The sequence below is a fragment of the Macaca mulatta genome, chromosome 2, assembly GCF_049350105.2.
Source record: "Macaca mulatta isolate MMU2019108-1 chromosome 2, T2T-MMU8v2.0, whole genome shotgun sequence".
Classification (NCBI taxonomy): Eukaryota; Metazoa; Chordata; class Mammalia; order Primates; family Cercopithecidae; genus Macaca; species Macaca mulatta.
The window spans coordinates 92,883,109-92,889,108 of record NC_133407.1 but is presented as its reverse complement, the minus strand read 5'-3'; the positions used below and the strand labels follow the sequence as shown (position 1 = coordinate 92,889,108).

Genomic DNA, 6,000 nt, shown 5'->3' with positions numbered 1-6,000 from the left:
TCTACTAAAAATACAAAAAAAAAACTTAGCCGGGCGAGGTGGCAGGCGCCTGTAGTCCCAGCTACTCGGGAGGCTGAGGCAGGAGAATGGCGTGAACCCGGGAGGCGGAGCTTGCAGTGAGCTGAGATCCGGCCACTGCACTCCAGCCTGGGTGACAGAGCGAGACTCCGTCTCAAAAAAAAAAAAAAAAAAAAAAAGGTTAACTGCACTGTAGAACCTTAAATTATATAAATAAATTTTATGTATGTGGTTGTGTTTAAAATCCTCTTATTTGTTTTGAACTTAGAATGGGTATTTTACTCATGCATGACTTTGTAACATTATTCAATGATAAAAATATTGGTTCACGGACTTATTCAGATTTTCTGAATCTTGACCCATTTCATTTTACAATATCAAAAATTATTTTGTTAATATCACCACTAATCTCATCAGGAAAGCTTGTAAGTATTGAAAAACTACCAAGTTCATAGCAGTAGATTCAAGGTTTCTAAAATTTTAATTTTCTAGCTCACATTTTGATCATAGGCAATAAATACCATCTGTTGTTTTTCTTGAAGTGACAGGCTTACTTTGTCCATTAAAATTAAAATCTGCCAAATAATCTGAAAATTCATTTGTCTGTCAGTCTTCTTTTTCAAGTAAAAATGATGTTGTATGAAAATGTATGCTGGTTCCATTTGTAACTCAGTTGCATGAATTTCTTTTCCTAGAGACAACTATCATATTTCAATATGTGGTAGAAATGCTTCATATGCACTTCCCATTTTGTAATATGGAATATTAATAAGGTGTATACTCAAGGGTTTAGATTTAATAAAGTTAATCATTTTTATTGCTTTATAAAGGACATTATTAAGTGAAACTGACATTTTATTTTTATTGTGAGCATGTGGTGGTGAAGATTGTGCTAACTGCCAGTGTACTTTGGTATCACAGCCTTGATTCTTTCTAAGGAACCTACAGGTTTACCTACCATTGCCTTAGCAACACTGGCAATTACAGCATAATGAAGAAGAAAAATCACATCTTAGTTTTATCATAAAAACAGCTTTGGCCTTGTAGACTTCTTGAAATGGTCTTGGAGATCTCGGGAGTATTTGAATTGCATTTTGAAAATCTCTGAACTAAGCCTGGCCAACATGGCAAAAACCTATCTCTACTAAAAATACAAAAATTAGCTGGGTGTGGTGGCGGGTGCCTGTAATCCCAGCTACTCAGGAGGCTGAGGCAGGAGCACTGCTTGAACCTGGGAGGTGGAGGTTGCAGTGAGCCATGATTGTGCCACTAGACTCCAGCCTGAGAGTCTAGACTGGGCGCAAGAGCACAACTCTGTCAAAAAAAAAAAAAAAAAAAAAAGAAGCTGACTAGAGTTCAATATTGTTACAGTCTTGAATTTCCCCTTCTGTTGTCAGAAAAATGGGCCAGCTTCTTACTGCTCCATTTCCCATGAAGTTAAAACATCAAAAGTAAGAAACTATTAACACTGAGGCCCACTCATTAAAAGCAGGGACCGGCTTCTTAATGACTAGATTGCCTTGTCTTGCTGAGACAAAATTTAATAGCAGTAGGTGGGAACTTGAACTAATGTAGTCAATACCTGGTAAGCAGTACATAGTTGCTTGCTTCTGACTATACTTGCCTCATTTTCCAAAGTGAAATAATAATAAACAGACCTTTAAGAAATTTTTGGACAGGGCTAGCTCCCAAGGGGCAGTTCGGGACGGAGAGCAGGTGCCGGGGTCGGGGTGGCAGCGGTGGCCTGAGCCTCGAAGTCCACGCCTGCTGCTGCTGCAGAGGCTGAGGGACCCGCCGAAGCGCTGTCGCCGGAGAGTGAGGGCCCTGCTGCCGTGGTGACACCAGCCCAGATAAGTTACAGGACTGTCCCCCAGGTCTCCTGCCCAGCAAGCCAGCGCCGTGACCAGGTGTGGGGGATGATGGTGGCGTCTCTCACTCACTTGTGAAGGCTGGAACCCAGGGAAGGCGCGGTGATCTAAGGATTCTCCAGACATCGCCGCAGCCCCACCACGACCAGCCGAGGCAGCAACAGCAACAGCTCGGGCACATGAACGGAACCGCTGGACTCCAGGTTCCTTGCTGGGGGTTGAGCGTGGCCTGAGGGACAGGCCCTGGGTTCCGGGATGCCTCTGACCAAGCCCAGCGAACAGGAGGGTGACAGTGGGAAGGCCGGCCAGGAGCCATCCCCCGAGCCAGGCACTGAAATCGTCCTGGCAGCTCAGGAAGCCCGGGAAGTTCTCCAAACTGGTCCTGCTCACAGCATCCAACCAAGATGAGGATGGGGTGGGCTTCAAGCCCCAGGAAGTGCACTGCGTCCTGTCGCTGGAGATGACTGGCCCGGCCACCTTCGCCAGCACCTTGCAGATCCTGCCAGCTGAGGAGCAGGGAGGGGCGGTCCAGCCAGCCCCCCAGATGCCTAAACAGAAGAGCAGCAAGCTGGACACAGCACCCGCATTCCCTGGAGTTCCTGAGGACACCATTCGGGGGTCGCCTCCTGGTGCTGGAGTCCTTCCTGTACAAGCAGGAGAAGGCTGTGGGGGACAAGGTGTACTGGAAGTGCCACCAGCACCCTGAGCTGGGCTGCCGGGGCCGGGCCATCACCTAAGGTCTGCGGGCCACAGTGTTGCGGGGCCACTGCCACGCGCCCCATGATGAGCAAGGCCTGAAGGCCTGGCGCCAGTGGGAGAAGCCGCCCAGCCTGGCCCTGCCAGAGGGCTTGGGAGATCCCTGGGATCCTGAGGGCCCTGGAAGCTGAGTGCAGGAGCTGCTGGAGGGGGTGGGCCTGTGGCACTGCCCCAAGGAGCCGGAGCCAGAGCCCACCCCTGGGCTGGTGCTGAGCAAGCCGGCCCAGAGGAGGGCGACGGACCCCAAGTCCTGTCGCTGCTGAGCCTGACGCCCAAGAAGTGCTCGATCCTGGGGCTGGGACAGGCCCGGCCCCTTGAGTTCCTGAGGAGGTGCTACGGGGGCAGCTTCCTGGTGCACAAGTCGTTGCCCTACAAGCAGGAGAAGGCCCTGGGGGAGAAGGTGTATTGGACCTGCCGGGACCATGCGCTGCACAGCTGCCTGAGCCGGACCATCACTCAGGAACAGCGGGTGACCGTGATGCGTGGCTACTGCTACCCACCTGACGTGGAGGGCCTGGAGGCTCGGCAGCAGCAGAAGGCCATGGAGACTCTGCAGGCTATGCAGGACGGCCCTGGGAGCCAAGTGGACACGCTCCTCCTAGGCGTGAACAGTCTTCTCTACTGCAGAGGCCCCGGACCCCTGACTGTCACCAGGCCCCAGCCTGGAAAGCGAGCGAAGGTCGAAGACCAGGAGCTGCCAACCCATCCCCAAGCCCTGGAAGGATCCCTGGATGAGGACCAGGACATGGATGCAGACCCCGGAAGCCCTGAGTTCCTGCGGTCCCCGCTGGGGGGCAGCTTCCTGGTGTACGAGTCCTTCTTCTACAGGCAGATGTATTGGACCTGCTGGGACCAGGCCCGCATGGGCTGCCGCAGCCGCGCCATCACCCAGGGCCAGCGGGTCATGGTCATGCACAGGCACTGCCACCCACTGGACCTGGGTGGCCTGGAGGCCCTGCGGCAGCGGGAGCACTTCTCCATCCTGTCACAGTGGGACTGCCCAGAACCCTTCTGGTCCCTGGAATTCTGAGGACTTCCCTGGGGGGCAGGTTCCTGGTGCCCAAGTCCTTCCTCTACAGGAAGGAGAAGGCAGCCAGGAATAAGGTGTACTGGATGTACCAGGATTAGGCTTGGCTGGGCTGCCGCAGCTGCGCCATCACCTGGGGCCAGCGGGTCATGGTCCTTCGCAGCTACTGCCACCAGCCCGACCTGGAGGGCATAGAGGCCTTGAGGCAGTGGGAGTGGCTCCCCAGCATGACCCAGCAGGAGGACCCAGAAAAGATTCAAGTTCAACTGTGCTTCAAGACGTGTTCTCCTGAAAGCCAGCCGATTTATGGGTAATTGTATTAGTTATCTAATGGTGCGTCACCAATTACAACATAACGTAGTGGGCTTAAAACAACAATGACAAAAACAAAAATAAATTTTTGGTACAGGGGTAAGGCCAGATGTGCATCTTGCCTGAGGCCAAAGCCCATGTACTTGGCCACTACTTTATACTGATCTCTAGGCTGCTACCTAGCTCTGAAAGTCAGTGATTCTGGAAGACAAATATCTTTCTAAAGTGGCAAATAAGGCTGTTGGTAGGATTTGCGGTGGAACTGTAAGGATTTCAGCAAATACAACATATAGTTTTTAACCATATGGAATGTATACTGTGGCCTGGTAGTTAAAAGAGCAGGCTTTGAACATAAGCTGTTCAAAGCCCAAAACTATCATTTACCAGCTTTGTGATTTGGGGAAGTTGCTTGACCTCTTTTGCTTCAGAGTACTCATTTGTAAGATGAAATGATGAGGGATAATGATAATAATGCTACCTATTGAGGCTTCAATTAGTGATGGTTTGGTAGGTAGTAGAACACATGGTAAGCATTAGTAAATCTTGGCTTTTATAATTATCTGCTGTGCTGAACACGTGATAGCCATGCAGTACAAATTGGCTATTATTATTTAACACACTTCCTCCTTCTTATTACTGGTGCAAACACAAGCGTCATTTGTTATTCATTTATATGTTCATTTGTCTGTTCTACAGTGATCTTCTGAACCTAGTATATAACAGTCACTGTGCCAGGCGATGACCCTGATCTAGTCCGATAGTTGGCAACTCCAACATAGCTATTATTTTCATTTTACTCTAGTTACTAGGGAAGAAAAGTAGTACATTGCTTTTTCATAGGTTTCCTCAGATCATGCAGTTCGTGTCGCGCATCCCACCATTTTCCTCTATTATTTCAGATTAAAGACAGGTGCTAATAATTGCATCTTGATCTTTAAGCCAACATTTTAAATCAAACAAACATAGATAGGAAAGTGCCTCCCATTTTCTAATATTGTTGTAAAGGTTGTAAAAATTCAAGCCAAAAAAACACTTTATATGGTATATATATTTTTTTATGAAAGTTAAAACATAAGCTAATATTACATTGATAATTACAAATATATTCTTTGAGAGGAATATCTCTAATCTATTTTTCACCATGTGTGATGCACTTGGTGCTTGAAGATTTCTTAAGAACTGCATATATACAGATGAAAATGAAGTTCTTTACTATTATCCTTATCACAAATAAATTTCTTGAGAATGTAAAGATTCCGCGTGAGAACCCAAAAACATAACTGCTAACAATTTATTCACTGAAACTGAAACTAAGATTTGAAAATTTAAAGAAGATAATCTTTGAATGGTAGGAAAAGCTAATCATTTTCCTTTAATAGTTCTTAAGCGTCATTCTTCCTGAAAATTTAAATTCTTCCTAATCTTAGCAAATACTACAATCAGTAAAAATCATACAGGTGTACAGCAAATGTGTCTTTAAAATTTTATGTCCTACAGATTTGAAAATTAAATTGTATTTTAAATGTATTAAGAGAAATCCCCATATAAGAGAATGCTAGGATGAATCATTTCAGTAAGGAATTCTATTGTTAGCCACAGGAAAATTCTCTCTAAATTATACTTTGAGTGTCTGGATTTGTGTATTTCATGTATTTTAAGGCAAGATATGTTTATAGTAGAAGCTATTACAAAAGCATTTCTTTTCTATTTATCAAGTTAGAATCACACCTTAAGTTATTCTAGTAAAGTATCCTGAAGGAAAATAACAACAACAACAACAACAACAACAAAAACAACTAGGAGTCATGAGCTGAGTCTTCTACCAGTAATAGAATTAATTTTAGTATGCATTTTCCTTGACCTCACACCATTCGATACCATTGGTTACTCCCTCTTTCTTGAATGTGCTCTTCTTTTGACTTATGCTGACACTTGTTTAAACTGTTTCTCTCTTACCTCTTTGGCTGCTGCTGCTTCCGAGCCCTTTTCTCTCTTCTCCTTTACTACCATTAGCGATCT

At 46.3% G+C, this 6,000-nt stretch overlaps 1 pseudogene; it reads left to right on the top strand.

Annotated features, from left to right (window-relative positions):
* Window positions 1–2,025: 2,025 nt before the first annotated feature.
* LOC100429141 (FLYWCH-type zinc finger-containing protein 1 pseudogene) lies at window positions 2,026–4,066 on the top strand (annotated as a pseudogene).
* The last annotated feature ends 1,934 nt before the right edge of the window (window positions 4,067–6,000 follow it).